At 45.2% G+C, this 19,258-nt stretch overlaps 1 protein-coding gene across 2 annotated transcripts in view; it reads left to right on the forward strand.

Moving 5' to 3' along the window:
* The window catches only part of PARG (poly(ADP-ribose) glycohydrolase), a 1,076,399-nt gene that overhangs the window by 445,326 nt on the left and 611,815 nt on the right, over positions 1-19,258 (forward strand). The gene's annotated exons all lie outside the window — the stretch shown is intronic.

The raw sequence follows: 19,258 nt of genomic DNA on the forward strand, positions 1-19,258 counted from the left end.
AGTCCAGGGATGACCTGGCCTGACAGTTTAAGCTGGACTGTTCCCATTGTATGTGGTGTCAACTGATTTGCACATGGCTGGGTCCAAACTGGAATGGCATGGTGAGCAAAAAACCATGGATTTAGGCCCAGATTGCTGTACTGGGGTGAATGTATGACATTGTTCTGCATTCTTTCCATCAATTGTTCTTTTTGCACTAAGAAATCAGTGACAGCTCCCATAAAAAGAAGAAACCAATAAGGTTGAGAGATTCTGAAGTTTGAGTTTACATTTTTTGAAGAATCAAGGAATCTATGATTAAACAGATTAAATGAAAATAGTTTGTATACTCTGAAACTTTTCATCCTGGACTTAGATGGCTAGAAGAGCCTTAGTTTTCTTTAGTTGTACTTCCCTCCATTTAGCCAGGGATCAGAAGGATAATTTCCTGGTCATTCCCTGCATTATGCATTTCATCTTTGCGTTTGCACAGTGAAGTGTGTCCCTTTTGCTTTTTCGTCAAATTGAATGAAGGCAATTAGTTGCCTTCGCGAACCTAGAGTCACTCCACTGTTTTTTATCCATAAATCCAACATGAATACGTTTACAGGCTATGTTAATCCACTTGTAAAAATAAACTTTAACAAACCAGTAATATTGAAGGCGCGCTTCTTGGCTTCTCTTCAGGCAGCTGTGTTTCTTGCTTTATTATAGAACTAGCAGCCCGCCCCAGCGTTGCCTGGGGCAGAAGGGGGCTGGGGGCTGCATTTTTACCCCGGGGCAGAAGGTGGCTGGGGCAGCATGTTCTCCGACTCCCGCCCGTCTCCCGCCCAGACTCGAATGAAGTTAAGTAGCAGCCCGCCCGCCCCACCTCCCACCCGGACTCCATAAACATTAAAGCCCGCGCGGTGCACCCGCCGACTTCCTCCCGCCCCAGCAACGTACCTCTCACTGCCACTGCTCCTCCGGTTCTCGCAGCTCCTACCGGCGCTGTTGTCCTCCGCTCTTCCTGGTTCAGGTCAACGCCGCTCCTCCCCTCACGTCGCTCATGTTGTCTGCTCTTCCTGGTTTTGGTAAACGCCGCTCCTCCCCTCACACAGACGTCGCGGCCGGCGCTAGTTGCAATGGACTACTTTTTTAAATGTATTAATATTTTAAAAAACGTTTTAATTTGATTTTTATGTAGCCTATGTCCTTCTGCTTGCCCTGAGGTTTTCTAAGATGTCTTGGGTGTGTGGATTGGCGCTGTAGTTCCCGAGTTTACCTTGCCTAAAGGTGCAAGTTCTCTCTTTATAATAATAGTATAGATTATAAATATTTTCACCCAATCTCTCTTTAGTTCGCTCTTTAACATTTCAAGATAGACTCTTCATTTCTATCTAGGTGGAAATCTTGTTATCTGGCTACGATCTCATGTTTAAACCTTGCAATTTGATTTCCTGTACCCCATACTCTCTGCCACCACCATATAATTGTGGCTGAATTCCTACCCCCTCTGTCGCCACAGCTCTCTCTGCCGCCCCCCCTTTCCCTTCCTGAACATTACTCCTCCCTTGCCATCTTTCTAATCACACCTTTCTGGGCTTTTCCTAAGGCATGGTACTGAAACTCACTATTGTTATACCTGGTAACTTTGTTCAACATCCGATTCAGAAAACGTCTTAAAACTTGACTATACCCCCAATAATTGTAGATCCTTTTTAGTCCTATATGTGCACGCTTTGACTCTCACAGTACTGGGGAGCCTTAGGGTAGATGTGCGCTCTATAAGTGAAGATAAGATAAGATTACTGGATTTGAAGAGTATTTCTGGGGATTTAAGGAATTTAGTGGTTATTTGCAAAGGCTTCATTAACTTCCGACTGATGAGTTATCTGACCAGTTGCGAGTATCTGGTGTCCATCTCGTGCGATACGTTTATTTTAAACGAAAATAAAGAAGCTTCATCGGAAAACTAAAAAGTATTGTCTTTCACTGACATAATCCTGAAGAGCAGCTTTCACCTTAATGTTGTTTTTTATTTTCGATCATGTTGAAAACTGAGTGCCTGCTCGTGGTTCCCAAGCGGAACATCTTGAGATAGTTCTTTTGTATTACCCCGTACAACTTGACCACATTGATAACTTTCCAAATTACCCTATTTTTGTACCATCTGGAATACCAAAGAAACTTAGAATCCTTTTTTGACTACCTTCGAGGTACTCCACTATACTCTTAAATGGTTTAGCTCACGATCTTCCATCTTTAGAGTAGCTTCGTGTTTTCAAGGGATTTGCACCCCCTTTATGTCCTTCAAGTTAAGAAAATGTCATTCCATGCCTTTTACCTTGGACTTCAAACTAGAAAATACCCGCTCTTTTCTAGACTTTGTTGCATTTTTATTTTATTTTAAAGATGGAGTCGTTGACCTTGGTATCCTACTATGCTGGTCTAAAAGGCTGTCAGTTTCGCACATAGGTTTAACAGGGACAGCTCTTGCGTAGATTAAAGATAAAGAAGAAAAAAGTGGCAAGAAGGAAAGGATATATATATATATATATATATACATCTACTTACATAGGGAACTTCATATTACCCTATTAACAGTACATAGTCCTGTCATTGATTCATGTTCCTTATTTTCAATAAAAAATCACATACCAAGGACACATAATTACGTAATTTTAATTATCGTAATCTTGATTTTGCTCATCGTAACTTTTGAAATTATTTTATCGAACAACATATATATATATATATATATATCCTGTACTCCGTTTGTCTCCAAGCTCGCGCAGCTCGCACAGCCAGCAAGCAGACTCCGGACACGGACCTCGAGGTGCTTTACAGATCTTTATTTGGCAGAAAGAGTCACAGACGTTTCGGCTCAGCGGAGCCTTGATCACATGACAGCGTTTTCAATGTAAGGTACACCTTTTAAAGTGAAAGCAAGTGGTCAACTCAAATCACCTGTGCAAACTTACTAGTAGACATAGAAAATATACTATGTAATGTAACCAACTCTGTTTGTACTTCAATTCTCTAAATAGATGTAAAATACATTTGTAAAAAATCCATATATTCAGTATTTTGTACAGATTCAAAATTTCATGTGACTTGAATTATGAATGGAATTCATTAAACAATCATGGTAAAATACTCATATCAAATGTACTAATCCGTCTAAAAGAAACCTTATTTACAAATATATACATCTCCTACCACATGTTACTTAACATTTGTAAATTCAGATTCTGATGTTTATTCTAAAATTAGGAACCTCGGATTGATAAAGTGCTATGTGCTGACATTTCAAAGTGCAAAATGTGCTTTAAAGTGCAATGTTCCGACAGAATGTGCAAAATTGGCAATATTGGTGCAAATACGCATATTACAATACTCATCGGTCCTGATATATGTCACTTGTAAACGGTGTATCTTTACATATATGATATTTACTAATGGGGAGGAGAGTAAATTTATCGATTTCTATTGTCATTCTGCAATTTGCATTGTAGTTTCTAATCAAAGACAGAATTTGAACGATATCACATTTCAAATAAGTCACAAGAATCTGTAAAATAGAATGCTATATGGGTACTATAGTTACCATGTCTCAATGCTGATTGTTATGGAACGAGTGAAAATAATAATACAGGTCCAAAAGGACCCATAACCCAAACCCAAAAATTAAAAATATACTAATAATAAACCCTATGTTAAGACATCCTTGCAGTGTATTTCATCTTATTGGTTCTTAACCAGGTTGAAAAAACAGTGCACAGTGAAAAATATAAACAAAAAGCATGAAATGTTCTCAAAGCAGCATAACATTTACCGTAGAAATCACTAATTTGTGTATGCTCGCAGCCTCCTCGGGATCTGTCCCAGCCTTCTCCCAGCCGGGTGATTGCCTTGGACATTATCCACGGGGGGGGAGAGTGTATACTCCTGATAGATTGAGTCTTCTAGAGCAAGCAAGTGTGGAGGTCTTCTGTCACATTCAACCCGTGGGGCACCTTAGTATTGAGCAGGAGGATATATTTCGTTTCCAGCTTTCTAAGTCTGGTTTCCCTATCTCCACCCCTTTTAGTATTAATGACCGAATCGATAACCCAGTATCTGAGACCACTGTTGTTACTTTGGTGGTGGTCCTTGAAATGGCGTGCAACTGGATATGTGCTGTCCATATTAGTTATAGCTCGCAGATGTTGTAAAATGCGTTTATGGACAGCATTCCTGGTGCTGCCCACATACTGCAAACCGCAAGGACAGCGCAAAACATATATTGCGTATTCTGTCTTGCATGTTAGTACTTGGGTTATCAAGTGTTCCTTCCCTGTAAATCCATCCTTGTATGTTTTGGTGTTTTCACCATGAGTGCATGCTTTACAGATTTTACAGTTGTAGAATCCTCTATTCCTTTGCCACCACTCTGTTTTAATAAAGGGATCTGGGTTAGTTTTGACAATGTGATCCCTTAAAGAGGGGGCTCTACTGTAGGTTAAAGAAATAGACTTTGGCAGACTTTTGCCTATCACATTGTCCCTCAGTACAATGGGCCAGTGTTTATTCACTATTTTTCTTATCTGATGGTGTTGTTTAGTGAATCCTGTTATAAGTCTGAAGCATTCAGGCTCAACTTTATCAGGTATAGATGTATCTTGACTGGTAGGCTCCCTGTCCGCTTTCCTGATAAGGAGCTCCTCTCTACTCATATTCATGGATTTTTGCACAGCTTTGTCGATCAATTTTTTGGAGTATCCTCTTTCAAGGAATCTCTCCCTGCTCTCATTTTGTGCCTGCTTCAGATCCTCGGGGTTGCTGCATATGCGTCTTAATCGCAGCATTTCCCCATATGGGGTACTGGAAATAAGATGAGCCGGGTGAGCGCTAGCCGCATGTAAAATGCTGTTGCCAGCTGTCTTTTTCCTGTAAACCCTAGATTCCAAACGACACCCCTTGGTGTAGAGCTCAGCATCTAAAAAGGTAACTTTTTCCTGACTGAGTGTCGCAGTGAATCTGAGATTGAGGGGGTTGTCATTAATATCCTCAATGAATTTAAGGGCCTCCTCTTGACTTCCTCTCCATATGACGAACAGGTCGTCTATAAAGCGGAACCATGCCACAAGATTGTTCCTGATGTGCTGGTACCCAAGCCCGAGGACCAGTTCCTCCCAAGCTCCCATGTGCAAACATGCGTAGCTTGGGGAGAAACTGGCCCCCATTGCTACCCCCTGTTTTTGGCGGTACAAATGTTGATTAAACAAAAACACATTGTTTGTGAGGCAAAAATTTAACATGTCCAACAACATTTTAGTGTGCTTTTCATTGCCTGGTTCCCTTCTGGATAAATAGTACCGTATTGCATCAAGACCATCACTATGTGATATACTGGTGTATAATGCTGTTACATCCAGTGCTATCAGCCAATCCCCCTCCTGAATCTGTACTTCCTTGATTTTTACTAGAAAGTCCCCTGTGTCACGTATATATGACCCCAACTGCTGGACATACCCTTGTAAAAAATAATCAATATAGATTGAGGTATGTTCAAGAAGGCTCCCTCGTGCTGATATTATTGGCCTTCCCGGTGGATGGATGGGGTCCTTGTGTATTTTGGGTATAAAATACAGGATCGGTGTGACAGGGTGTTCAACATTTAAATAGTCAAATTCAGTGTCAGTAATGAGTTTGGCTGACCGCCACTTACATAGCTTGCGGTGATATTCTTCTTTGATGGTCAGGAGCTCACGGTTGTTAATCTTCTCGTAGCAAGAGTAGTCATTTAGTTGGCTGTAAGCCTCTTTGTCATAGTTTGTTTTCGTCATGAGGACAACATATATATATATATATTTATTATTATTATAAGGAGGATGCAGCCCGTCATGCTCTTCTTGACTCTATGGCCTCTGAAGAACAGATAACCTCGAAACGCGTCAGGCCGAGGCCAAAATGCTCAAATTTACTGACTGAAATGTTTTGCCCATACCATTAAACGCTGATTGGGGAAAGGCGTATCTGCTCTGAGTGCTGTTTACTTTTTGGACACACCCCATGGAGCCGTATATATATATATATATATATATATATAAATATAAATATATATATATATATATATTCACTTCGACAGCGCTCCTACTGCAACCCTTCGCCTTCGGGGGTGTGGCTCGAGCCGGCGGAGCAGCCGGAATCAATATACAAAAGTAGCGGCGTTCCTCACGAGCACTCAGACATGGATCACACAGCAAATCTCAGGGTACCAAGATGAAAGATTTATTACTCCATAAATCTCGTCGTTATATATATATATATAAAATCACAAAAATTAATAGATTCCTTCTACCCGCTTGATAGAAAAGACTGTGTTCACCTATTACATAAAGGGAATACACTCAGAGGTAGCCTTATATGCACACAAGGTTCCTATTTAAAAACCTTAATCACAAAACTATGCATTCAAACATCAAAAGGTTCCATTTTCGTCAGACTCCTCTTGTCAAAACCTGTCGACGCGGACCTGTTTGGCATTCATATATGTATTGGCTTCCTCAGGACAAAGGTGAGGAAACAAACCTATATAAATAGAAAGTAACATATAGTACCCAGCCAAAAGCAAATGCTATCTTTATCTCTGTGATGACCACCACAACCAAACAGCCCTCTAGCTCATATCGGCTATCTTAATTTGCTTTTTCAAAGCTTTGCAGACAATGCAAAGATCGTGATTATCCAAGGAGAATTTAACAGTAACATTCTAGATAAGCCAAGCCACTCTTCGGAGTAGCCGTGCGCTATATAACCGCCTCCATTCATTCATTCATTCATTCTTTCAATCATACATAACCTGCTCTCTCCACTTTCCCTTTCTTTCTGACGCATTCTGAAGTGGTTACTAGCATATGGTGTCTAATAAATCACCTACAATGAAGATAAACCGTTCAAGTAATGCAGAGTGCAGAACGACTTATGCTTGTATGTATTTAGGGCAAGGAGGATGTCTGGCAATACTCATCCTATATAACATTGTTAGAAATTTTGAAACTATGATCATCCCACCTTGCAGCGCGCTGTATCTGATTCATCTATTACAAACAGAAGCGGTTTGATTACAGTTGGTATCTTGAGATTTCCATGATCAAATAAAGCCCTATGACATGCAGTAACATTGGCACGTATACTGCAGTTGCCCCAGTATTGGAACTTTCATAGATTCCCATGCTTTGTATCATTCCCCGTCGTCGGAATGGGAGCCTCGGTAAACAGTAAAAAACCATAGTAGTAAGCACAAAGTGAAAAAATAGGCCTAGGCCTCATCTCATTTTGTAGCTTATCCACCTCTTTTTGTAAAAGAGACCAAATTTCTGCAGCAGCCAATCAGAGCAGCCTCACCCCATAGAACCTTCCTGAGAGAAGCTCAGAGCCTCAGATTTTCTACCGCACGTTGTGCAAGGGAGTCTCCATTGAGCTCTGCTCAGTTTTCTTCAGTTTTTTCTTCAACTACTTGGATTTTTTTCTCAGCATGTCGGAGAGGAAAGCCCTTTTTAGAGCCTGTGCCACCTGCTCTAAGAAGAGGTTGTTTATCGAGGATAAACATGAAGATTGTATCTACTGTTTATATCCGGACCATAAACCAACAGACTGTCCGATTTGCAGATCCTTCTCAGCCAAGACCCAGAGGGACAGGGAAGGACGTCTCCTCACATGGCTCCAGAAGGTGAAAGACCGGAAAGACATTATCTCTTCGGACAGTGAGGGCTCCTCGTCTATGGTGTCATCCAGAAGGTCTCAAAAAAGGGGTAGGTCCCCCCTTTCTGCTTCAGACGAGTCCCGTCACAAGGCCTTACCAGGGACCTCTGACAGGTCTGACAGGCCGGCTGCCCAAAAATCTCCTCACCGAGGTGAAAAGGAGAGGCAGGGTAAGCCTGAGGAACTTCTGGCCTCAAAAAAGGTGAGAAAGGCTTCTACAGTCTCTTCGCCTTCCTCAGAAAAGGATTGTGGGGTCAAAAGACCTTCAACCCCGACTAAAGAGGTCGCTTCAGGCAAGAAGCAGAAACCGTCGACGACTAAACTCCCAGGTACGTCGTCTACGAGTGTTAAAAAGGACAGCTCTACCAAGGTTGCCTCGTCGACGGGCTCGTCGACGACGGCTGCGTCGACGCCTACACCGTCGACTGTTTTCAAGGCTCCGGAATCCTGCTCGTCGTCGACGAGAGTGACCACCTCCACGTCGACGACAATGTCTGCAAAGCTACCGTCGACGGCTGTGTCGTCGACGAGAACGACTTCGACGACGACGATGTCGACGACGCCGGTTGCCATGTTGATGACGACGAGCTCGTCGACGGTCCCGTCGACGATTCCACCATCGTCGACGATGAGCTTCACCTCGTCGACGACGCTATCCTCGTCGACGAAGACAGTTTCTATATCTACTCTTCCACTGTCGACACAGACACAGAAGACCTTCCCGTCGACGACGGCCTCGTCGACGAGGACCTCGTCGACGACGACCTCGTCGACGATGGAAATGGCGGGAAAACAGGTTTTTTCGCGGAAAAGGAAGCAGATCACGCCAGAGATGACGTCTCCTCGCCAGGTTCAGAAGCTACCACCATCACTACTATTGGAGGATGACTCTGAGGAAGAGACTTTCAGTGAATTTGGGCAGGCCTATAGCCCTTCTGACCTCCAAGTTAAGGTGCAGGAGTTTAGCTCTGAGGAGGAGCAGATGGAACGGCAGCACTATGCTCCAGAGCATTATTATGGGGAGGAACGTACTGCTACCAGGCACGTGCCTCCACCACAACCGATGCGTCAGTTACCTGAGGGTATGGTGGCAATACCATCCACTTTAGTGGCGGATTTACAACTTATGTTGCGGGATTACAAGCAACGTTTCCCGGCGCCTCCGGAAGCCCAACAAGTGCGCCCCACGACACCTCCGCCTCAGACATTACGTCCTGTGGCAGACCATTCTTTACCCCCAAGAGAGCGTGCCACTGCGCTGGAAGTGCGCCCTCAAGAGGTGGTACAGGTGCAAGACACTGATGATGATGATGACGCTGCGTCTTCAGATGCAGACCAGCAAGCGGATCCTGATCAAGATCAACAGGCTCCATGGAATACTGCGGACCCTATCGATCCGGACAACACCGACCCGGATAATATAACTTCGCCTCCAGCGGACGTTGGAGGGTTTCACAACTTAATGGACAGGGCATCCAAAAGATTTGGTCTCCCAGTGACCACAGTGCAATCGGATTGCTTTTTGTATGACTTTAAAGAACCATTCAGAAAGTCAGTGAGGTCCATTCCAATCATTGAGCATGTCTGGTCTGAGGGCTTGAAGGCTATGCATAATCCGGCCACAGTCCTCCCGGTACTTCCGAGACTGGAAAAGAAGTATAAGGCACCGGATGGCAGTCCAGCATGTTTACTTGGCCAACCGAAACCGGATTCGGTCATTTCGCAGGCTGCCCAGAGCAAGTCCAAGAATCCTTCTGCGCCGATGACTACGCCGCCGGATAAGGAGGGCAGGCGCCTAGACAATGTGGGCAAGAGATTTTCAGCTATGGCCAGTCTCCTGGTTAGGGCAGCCAATGCGTTAGCGATTCTGGGACGCTATGATCGACAAATGTGGTGCGATCTTGCCCCATTTGTAGACGAACTGCAAGATTCGTCTAAGGAAGATGTGAAGAAGATTTTGCTCGAAGGGGAGCGAGCCTCTTCGGAGGTCATTGATGTGGCAGTGGATATTGCAACCACCGCATTCCGAGCACTAGCCGGCTCGGCGGTTCTGCGACGCCAGGGGTGGTTAAAGGCCACATGGTTCAGACAGGAGGTTCAGAATAAGATCTTGGATCTACCATATGACGGTGAGATGCTATTTGGCAAGCACGTCGATGAGGCCCTGCAAGGAATCAAAAAGGACACGGACACAGCTAAGTCCTTGGGTACATTGCAGTATCGTAAGGTGCCCTTCAGAGGAGCTAGAGGAAGAGGTTTTTCTTCTTATCGTGGAGGTAATCAAAATCGCTACTCTTCTGGTTCTCAGTCCAGCCAGTCGTATAAGCCACAATACTCTCAAAGAGGCTCTTTCTCTCGCCAGCAGCCTAAAGGACGTCAGGGGCAGCAAAGGAGAGACAACACCAGGAAACAATAGCGGCCAGGTGGCTCTTTCCACTGTTCCTGTCCCCTCATTCACATCTGTGGGGGGCAGGATTTCCCATTGCCTACACAACTGGATGATTATTACATCGGATCAGTGGGTCCTCCAAATTGTCAGAGAAGGACACACATTGGAGTTTCAAGACCTTCCTCCAACAAGAGCGCCGGATGCCTTCCCTCCGAAACATCTCAGGCTCCTCCATCTCGAAGCCCACCAACTTTTCACCAAGGGGGCAGTAGAGCCTGTACCCCTTTCGCAGAAGGGGAAAGGGTTCTATTCCAGGTTCTTCCTGGTTCGGAAGACAAGGAACAAGTGGCGTCCAATTTTAGATCTACGGCAGCTCAACACTTATCTCGTGAAGTTGTCCTTCAGGATGGTCACTCTTCAGGACATCCTTCGTCTGCTCAATCCGGGGGATTGTATGGCGACCCTCTATTTGGAGGACGCCTACTTCCACGTTCCTATCCATCCAGCTCACAGGCAATATCTGCGCTTTACGGTGGACAAGAGTCACTTTCAATTCAAGGTACTGCCATTTGGTCTCCGATCCGCCCCACGGATCTTCACAAAGGTTCTAGCTCCGGTGGCAGCTTTTCTCAGAAAACAAGCTATTCAGGTGTTTCCATACCTGGACGATTGGCTGCTGAAAGCTCCATCTGTTCAAGAAGCGTCCAGTGCAGTCCGGACGTGCAAGGATCTGTTCGAGCGGCTAGGTCTTCGACTCAACAGGGAGAAATCAGTTTTATACCCATCCAGGTCAGCAAGGTTCCTAGGAGCCATCCTGAACACGGACACTTGCTTAGCCCTTCCATCGGAGGAGCGCCAGACCAAACTAATGTGTTCAGCTCGTCTTCTCCAATCTCGAAAGACACTGACAGTTCGCAAGTACAAATCACTGCTCGGATCGATTTCATCTTGCATTCCTTTAGTTCCGCACTGCAGGCTCAGGATGCGCCCACTACAAGAGCAACTGGACAGACAGTGGCGGCAGGTCACAGGATCCTTCGACGACAAGGTTGTCGTTACCAAAGAAATGAGAAAAGCAGGCGGCTGGTGGCTGGAAAAGGACAATCTTTCCAGGGGCTTATCGTTCCTCATTCCTCCATCTCCCCTGATTGTAACAACGGATGCTTCCATGGAAGGATGGGGAGCGGTCCTCCAGGAGCTGAAGGTCAGCGGTCACTGGAGTCCAGTGCAACGCAAGTTCCATATCAACCTCCTGGAACTTCTCGCGATCCGCTTGGCTCTTCAAGCTTTTCTTCCGAGGATTCAAAACAGGACAGTGCTGGTTCGTACGGACAACACTACAGCCATGCACTACATAAACAAACTGGGTGGCACAAGATCCTCCACCCTCTCCAAGGAAGCCCAAACGATATGGAACTGGTTAATACAGAACAACGTCTCCCTCTCAGCGGAACATCTAGCGGGGACGCTCAATGTCAAGGCGGACGCTTTGAGTCGTCAGAGGACAGTCTCTCACGAGTGGGAACTGGATCAGACCGTTCTGGAGGAACTCTTTGCTCGTTGGGGGACACCATCAATCGACCTGTTTGCGACTCCCCAGAACGCCAAATGCCGGTCCTTCGCAAGCAGGGTTCACCATCGGGAATCCTTGGGGAATGCGCTTTTGATTGCCTGGTCAGGCGCCTTTGTTTACGCCTTTCCTCCCATTCCACTGATTCCGAAGTTGGTCAGCAAACTCAAGGTGGAACCGTGCAGGATGATTTTGATCGCTCCAGCATGGCCCAGACAAGTTTGGTACTCGGAGCTTCTTCTCCTCTCCCAGGACCAACCAGTTCTCCTACAGCCTGTTCCAACGTTGCTAACAATGTCTCACGGTCAGGTTCTACATCCGGACTTGAAGTCCCTGCGATTGACAGCGTGGCTCCTGAGTTCAGAGAGTTCCAGGGGTTAGATCTCTCAAGTGAATGTAGAGACATTCTAGCTCAGGCTCGAGCCCCTAGTACCAACAAGACCTATCGAGCCAAATGGAAGAGATTCTGTGTTTGGTGCCAGAAGGAAGGTTTACACCCGTATACTTCTTCTCCACACAAGCTCTTACCTTACATTCTTTCACTGGCGAAATCGGGATTGGCTCCATCGTCGATAAAGGTCCATCTGGCAGCCATCTCTAGATTCAGACGTTCATCTTCAGGGCCTTCCCTATGGTCGGCCAGGATTGTCAAGCAATTCCTGAAAGGTTTATTCAGGGTTTTTCCTCCAGTCCGGCCACCTCCTCCGACCTGGCACTTGAATCTAGTTTTGTCATCCCTCATGAAAGCCCCTTTTGAACCTGTGCATAAGTCTGACCTTAAGTTTCTTTCCTGGAAGGTGGCTCTTCTCTTAGCCCTGACATCGGCTCGCAGAGTAAGCGAGATCCAGGTTTTCACGATTGAGGAACCATTTCTCCAGTTTAAAAATGATGTGCTGATTCTACGGACGAATCCTAAATTTATCCCGAAAGTTCCTTCGGAATTCCACCTAAATGAACCCGTGGTTTTGAAACCATTTTTTCCAAAACCTTCTTCACCTGCGGAAAGAACTCTGCACTCTCTGGACATGCACAGATGCCTGAAATTCTATCTGGAGCGCACGAAGCAGTTCAGGAAATCTTCACAGCTCTTTGTTTCCTTCAGTGCTCCACGCAAGGGTTGTGCAGTTTCTAAGGCTTGTATTTCCCGTTGGATTTCCAGTGCTATACAATTTTGTCACCAGGCGGCTGGGAAACCTCTGCAGCGAGCAGTTCGTGCTCACTCTACCAGATCCATGGCTTCATCTGCGGCGTTATTCGCAGGAGTCCCTATCAAGGACATTTGCAGGGCGGCAACGTGGAGCAGTGTCCACACCTTCACCCGCCACTATTGCCTGGATTCTTCTGTGAAGGAGGATGCAGCAGTGGGCCAAGCAGTCCTGAGGAATCTTTTCCAATAAGTCGGTGAGCTTTCCTTTCTATCCCGCCTTCCTTTGCATATTTTGTATACTGCTTTGTTGTCATGTTTCATGATCCTATGTGTTCTGCTGTTTTTTACAGTGATGTGTCACATTTTGAGGTTCGGGTATGACAAAATATGTTTTCTTTACTGCTAGTTACTCTGATACAAAGCATGGGAATCTATGAAAGTTCCAATACTGGGGCAAGAAAACAAGTTACTTACCTGTAACTTTGGTTCCCCAGTATTGGTAACTTTCATAGATTCCCATGCGCCCACCCACCTCCCCTGGGAAAGCTCACTCTTCTGATCTTGGTGGATAGCTGTATACAACGGCTACGAAAATCTGAGGCTCTGAGCTTCTCTCAGGAAGGTTCTATGGGGTGAGGCTGCTCTGATTGGCTGCTGCAGAAATTTGGTCTCTTTTACAAAAAGAGGTGGATAAGCTACAAAATGAGATGAGGCCTAGGCCTATTTTTTCACTTTGTGCTTACTACTATGGTTTTTTACTGTTTACCGAGGCTCCCATTCCGACGACGGGGAATGATACAAAGCATGGGAATCTATGAAAGTTACCAATACTGGGGAACCAAAGTTACAGGTAAGTAACTTGTTTTCTTCACTAGCTTAGCGTTTCCGTATTTCCAGTTAAGCCCACAGGATACAGTAACATTTAGGCAACCTTTTAAAAATGGTGGTATTGGAGTCGTGGGATATAGATCAAGGGATGCCGTCAGTAATAGGGATGCCGTGAGATATGCCTGAGCCTACAAACAAAACAAGTAAATGTGAGTCTTTACAAATCCGTACTGTTCCTTGTATTATTTTGAAGTGTCCAATTGTGGCTTTGATAAGTGTCACATACATACTTCCCAAAATAAGTTGCTTCCTTACTTGATGTTTCTTTGTCTCTACCACCCTTTCTTACAACAATCATGTGCTTTGCTTCGACTGGCATCTTATTAGAAGCATAGGAGGAATGGGGCATTTATTAGGCAGCTACGCATTTCTCTCCTATCAGTTATCTAGCAGCCTAGTATGGGATTGAATGTGCTGCTTGCTCCTGTCTCCCTAATATACCTTAAGTGAGAGATTGCTTAACCCTAATGACACTTCATTGCCCTTTATTCAGGGGCAGCTCCTTCGTTAAAGCGGATGAGCGATGCCCTACTTAAATGCCCCAAAGATAAAAAAGAAAATGGCACTTTATTACCATTCTATTTTTAATCCACCCTTTCCGAGCAGTGTCAGTATGGGGCAGGGCCTGCTGAGTGGCAGCAGGGAGGAGGGTATTCTGTCTGTGCACTGTTTAAAGTGTGCATGTCCCTTTGGCCGGCCATCTTGATATGGCCAGCTACCTATGTGTAATTTAAACCTCTCAACCAATCAGTCTTTAAACAAACTGGGTTGAGAGTAAGTGCAGGCCTCCAGTGCGCTGTGGAGTACCGAAACAGGCTACTCCCTCCAATCAAGGCGCTGCTCTCATGCTTCAGAGCAGGATTCAGTACCGAAACGGCCCTGCTGGAGGTATCTGAGACCATTCGGGAGTGTGTGGACAGGGGCGAGGAGGCCATGTTGGTTCTCCTCGACCTGTCCGCGGCTTTCGATACGGTCTCGCACCCCATCCTCCTGGACCGCCTCAGGCAGATAGGCATCGGTGGCTCTGCCCTCGGCTGGATTGAGTCCTTTCTCTCATCCAGAAGCCAAAGAGTACTGCTACGCCCCTTCAAGTCAGAGGAAAAACCTCTGTCATGTGGGGTTCCTCAGGGCTCCGCCCTTAGCCCCCTATTCTTCAACGTCTATCTGGCCCCCCTGGCTGACGTTGTTGAGTCCTGCGGAGTCAGGGTGGTATCCTACGCCGACGACACACAGTTGGTGTTCTCTTTCCGGGACCACTCGGACTCCGCATTCCTCAACTTTCGCCAATGCCTGAATAACATCAGCGGCTGGATGACTACGAACCACTTGAGATTGAATGCAGATAAAACAGAGGTCCTGTTTTTCAATCAGAAAACCTCTATTCCCTCTTCTTGGTGGTGGCCGACAGCTCTCGATCCTGCCCCAACCCCGGTTCGCTCGGCGCGGAATCTGGGCTTCCAATTCGATGACTCCTTGTCATGTAAAACCCAGATCAATAAGGTTACCTCCGCCTGCTTCATGAAACTACGGATGATAAAAAAGATCCTCCCGTACCTTCCCACGGATTCCCGCCGCACAGTCACCCAGGCCCTCATTACGTCCCACCTGGACTATGCTAATAGCCTCTATGCAGGGGCTCCGCAGTACCTGATTGGTCGACTGCAGATTGTCCAGAATGCTGCAGCCAGACTGATCGGTAACATCCCTTACCGTCAATCTGTCTCTGCATATCGAAGGCAACTCCACTGGCTCCCTGTGGCTAGCCGCATCCAGTTTAAGGTTCTCACCCTTACTTATCGAGCCGTCAACAACCTCGGCCCTACTTACCTGAAAAATCGGGTTTCGATATCCTGCTCCACCAGATCCTTGAGGTCCAATGACCTCCGTCTCCTGATCTCGCCCCGTTTCAGACTTTCCAGAACCGGAGGCAGAGGTTTCGGTGTTATTGCTGCCAGACTTTGGAACTCCCTTCCACTTGAGCTGAGGTTCTGCCCCTCTGAAACCATCTTCCGAGCCAAACTCAAAACCTGGCTCTTCTCCGCACTTTAGATTCCCTGCTTCACTTCTTTTGTCCTCCCCTTTTCCACTCAGTAACTCCTGGATTTTAGCGCCGGGACACCCCTTCGGGGGTAGCTGCGCGCTTTACAAATTCCATAAAATAAATAAATAAATAAATAAATGCTGGTAAACATCAGGGGAGCAGCGCCAGGATTGGTCAAGGGAGTTGCAGCATCCCCCCCTCCCCTCCGGTAGATGCCAGCTGCCACTCCCAATATTAAGAACACCATATCTCGTCAAGGCAGTCACTACAACTCTGCAAGCATCTGCAAAAAAAAAGCTGTTACTGATTGGTGGCAATTTCTGGTTCTTAAACAATCATTCAATAAAGGCTGTTATGGCCCTTTCTTTGATGCTCTTGTGATTACTAGTGCACACTCAAATGTAAAGCAAATCATTCTTAAAACTCCGAGCACTAAAAAAAAAAAAAATCACTTTTTACGCAATTTGTCTACTGGTCTGAGTTTTGCAATAGATTGAGCAACCAACTGTCTTTTGCCCTTCAAATGCACAAGGGACCGAAAGGGCTTAATTTTGTCAGTAAGAAATCGAGGTAGGTATATGTTGGTAGATGTCGCACAATTAAAATTGTACTTTTTGACAAAAGTAAATCGTTTTTCTGTGATCTACAGCAGATGGTGGAGATCCTTAAAACTATGAATTTACCTTAATTCACGTGGCCTGGTGCTGATTATGCTGAGTGTGAAGAGGAGAAGGAAGGCATATTGTTAAGTGTGTAAGAGGTGCAACCTTCTGAAACAAAAAGTATATGATATATTGTGAAAGGTTAAGCACTCTGTAAATTTAAGATAAACTCATGGATCGTGGAGAAATAAAATAACACTGAATCATGACCTAAATATGTAAGGGGAAGAAAGCTGTCCTGCTGGAGGCTACCCCTGCATTGCTGCTCGCGTGTACATAACAGACCTGGACATGCCAATGAAGGCTAAGTGTTCCATTTTATATTATATTGTTTTTCTTTTTCCAGTAAACAAGGACATGTGTTTCTAGGTTTAAACGTTGGAATCTCTGGTTTAAAAGGGGGAAGATGGAGAGATCTACAGGACGAGTTTATAATAAACACTAGTCATAGGCCTTGGCAATGGTGCCTTTCTCCCCATGCGTGCAATAATAGTCAGTGTTCTACTCTCACTGAAAAGATCTGTATGACTAAAATGTAAAAATTTACGTGCATCTCCATGGATGCGGGTGGCATTATTAAATACATCAACACATTATTGTATTCAATGCCTCCGCAAGGAGAAAGGAGAAATACTTTTTCTGTGTCATGTACATTTGGCCAGAGAAGAGCTGATGTTACGGTGGTTCTACATTTTTTTGTGTTTTCTACCCAAAAGTCCCTTTGATTGTTTAGATTGATAAACATGAATCTCCTGCTATGTGTTCAAGCCTTGGTTGTATTGGAAGTCTCAACCATCTAGTCTTTGGTACAAGAGCTCCCAGTTAGGTCTGGTAACTTATGAGTGATACTCTCTTGCAGAAGATCCGGCGCATAGACATCCCCGGCGGACAGGTCTTTACTTGCTGAATCAAATACCTTACTAATTTTCCATATGTAGGGGTAGGATTTTTCCTTGGGTCGATTTACTTTTGACTTAGGCCTTATAGAAGCCTGTAAACTTTAGAGAGAGTTCCTCCACCTTGCACCCCTGCACAAGCTGATGTGTAGGTGTGCTTTTAAATGTAAGACCTACACATTTCCGTTCGACAACATCCATAGCGAAATTAAGGATCGCTACTATTCCAGCTGAAACAGGATCTTAATTTGGTATTTGTCAACATCGTTGCCAGGCTTACAAAACTGATTGTGCCTTTCTTTAATGGACCAAATCCAAAGGTCATTGGGGAAGCAGTGAGCCCCCTTCGAAAGACTTGGAATAGCCCTTCTTTAATTGAAATCCTCCAGGCCTTCTTTTTTTAGATCCCCTTCTCAGCAGAGGATAAAGGCGTCGCTGAACCTGGGAAATATGGATTGGAAAATACTAAGACGGACAAACAGACACAGATACATTTATTTAGTTCTTTGCAGAGTTTTATAAAGCGCGAACATGACCCATAAGGGTATCAGAGTGCTGTACATAAACCAGTCAGGTCATACATACAAGGGAAAAAGCATGAAGGAAAAGTGCAGGGAGCATTGGAAACACTAAAGAAAAACAGATACAGAAAACATTGGCTTGGTACATCCATGATTCCAAAGGAGTCCACAAATGAATGATCAAGCACAATGATTAAGTAGAACTAGTGGAGGCGATCGTTCAGCAGAAGCTTTTTTACTTCTTTTTTGAACCACTAGTTTCTGGTGGTGGTGTGTCCAATATCCTTGGGGCAAGACCGAAGAAGGAGCGACTTAAGTTTTGTTTTTATTGAACTTCTGTGGTTTCAGCAGTAGGGAGTTAAAGCTTTTTGAGGAGCGACTACCCCCGGACATTTTAAGTTTTTTGGACAGGTAGACCGATGTGTTGTAGTGAAGGGTCTTATGAGTCATGCAAGCTATCTACAACTGGATTCTAGCTTCACATGAGAGCCATTTTAAATGTTTACGGTTCGGGGTAATGTGGTTGAATCTCCTGGATCTAGTGATGAACTTAGCAGCTGAGTTCAGTGTGGCCCATAGAGTAGGCTGTGATGCGCACATGTGAGCTACTTACAGGTGCCTAGACAGCTACAAGTTGCTCAAGAGCTGCTCTTTGGAGAAGCCTGGTTTGAAACGTTTCACTGTTGCCTTTTTAACAGTCTCTTTCAGTAGCTGTCATATCTAAATGAGCCATAGAGCAATGCTGGTACTGTGGAATTCTACAACAAAGACTTCGACCCTAATTACGATGGCTGTTGGACGAGCGACCAACTGGCCTTGTTGCAGTACAGGGACTGGCCAACAGGTAGTCAGCAGTCCAGACAGCCTAATTAGGATCCGACCGTTGTGGCGTTGGTCGGAAAGCATGCCTTGTTGCATTGAGGCTTGTGCTGTGGCTGGAAAGGGCCGCAGAACAAGCCCCAGTGACAAAAGGCATGTTTTTAAACACCCCTGCACCCTGTGGCAGGTACCTCACGGTGCCTGCCACATAAGGCTTGGATGTTTGTGGCGGCACAAACAAGATTGTCAGGGCAAAGCTCCGTATCTATATTCTTTGCGGAAAAATTCCAATCACACATTGATTCTTTTTGTATGTATTTTTATGGTGGTGTTGTCACCCTATCCGTGATAGTGAGTGAACAGAACAGCCAACACGTGTTTCACCCCTTTACATGGCCATCCGGCCTGGGGCTACTTCAGGGCTGTATACACATTCATATAGTACATAGAGAAAAAGGTACAGGGGTGGTGGGTAACCCCGTCACAGTATGTGAAGAGACAAAGCACCGTGTTGTTAGTAGGTAAGAGAGAAAGACATGGGAAAGCGGATTTAATAGTTAAGATTAGAAGAGTGCAAAGGATAGATGTTAGGAAGGAGCATAACGACCGAATGATTTT

The sequence above is a fragment of the Lissotriton vulgaris genome, chromosome 5, assembly GCF_964263255.1.
Source record: "Lissotriton vulgaris chromosome 5, aLisVul1.2, whole genome shotgun sequence".
Lineage (NCBI taxonomy): Eukaryota > Metazoa > Chordata > Amphibia > Caudata > Salamandridae > Lissotriton > Lissotriton vulgaris.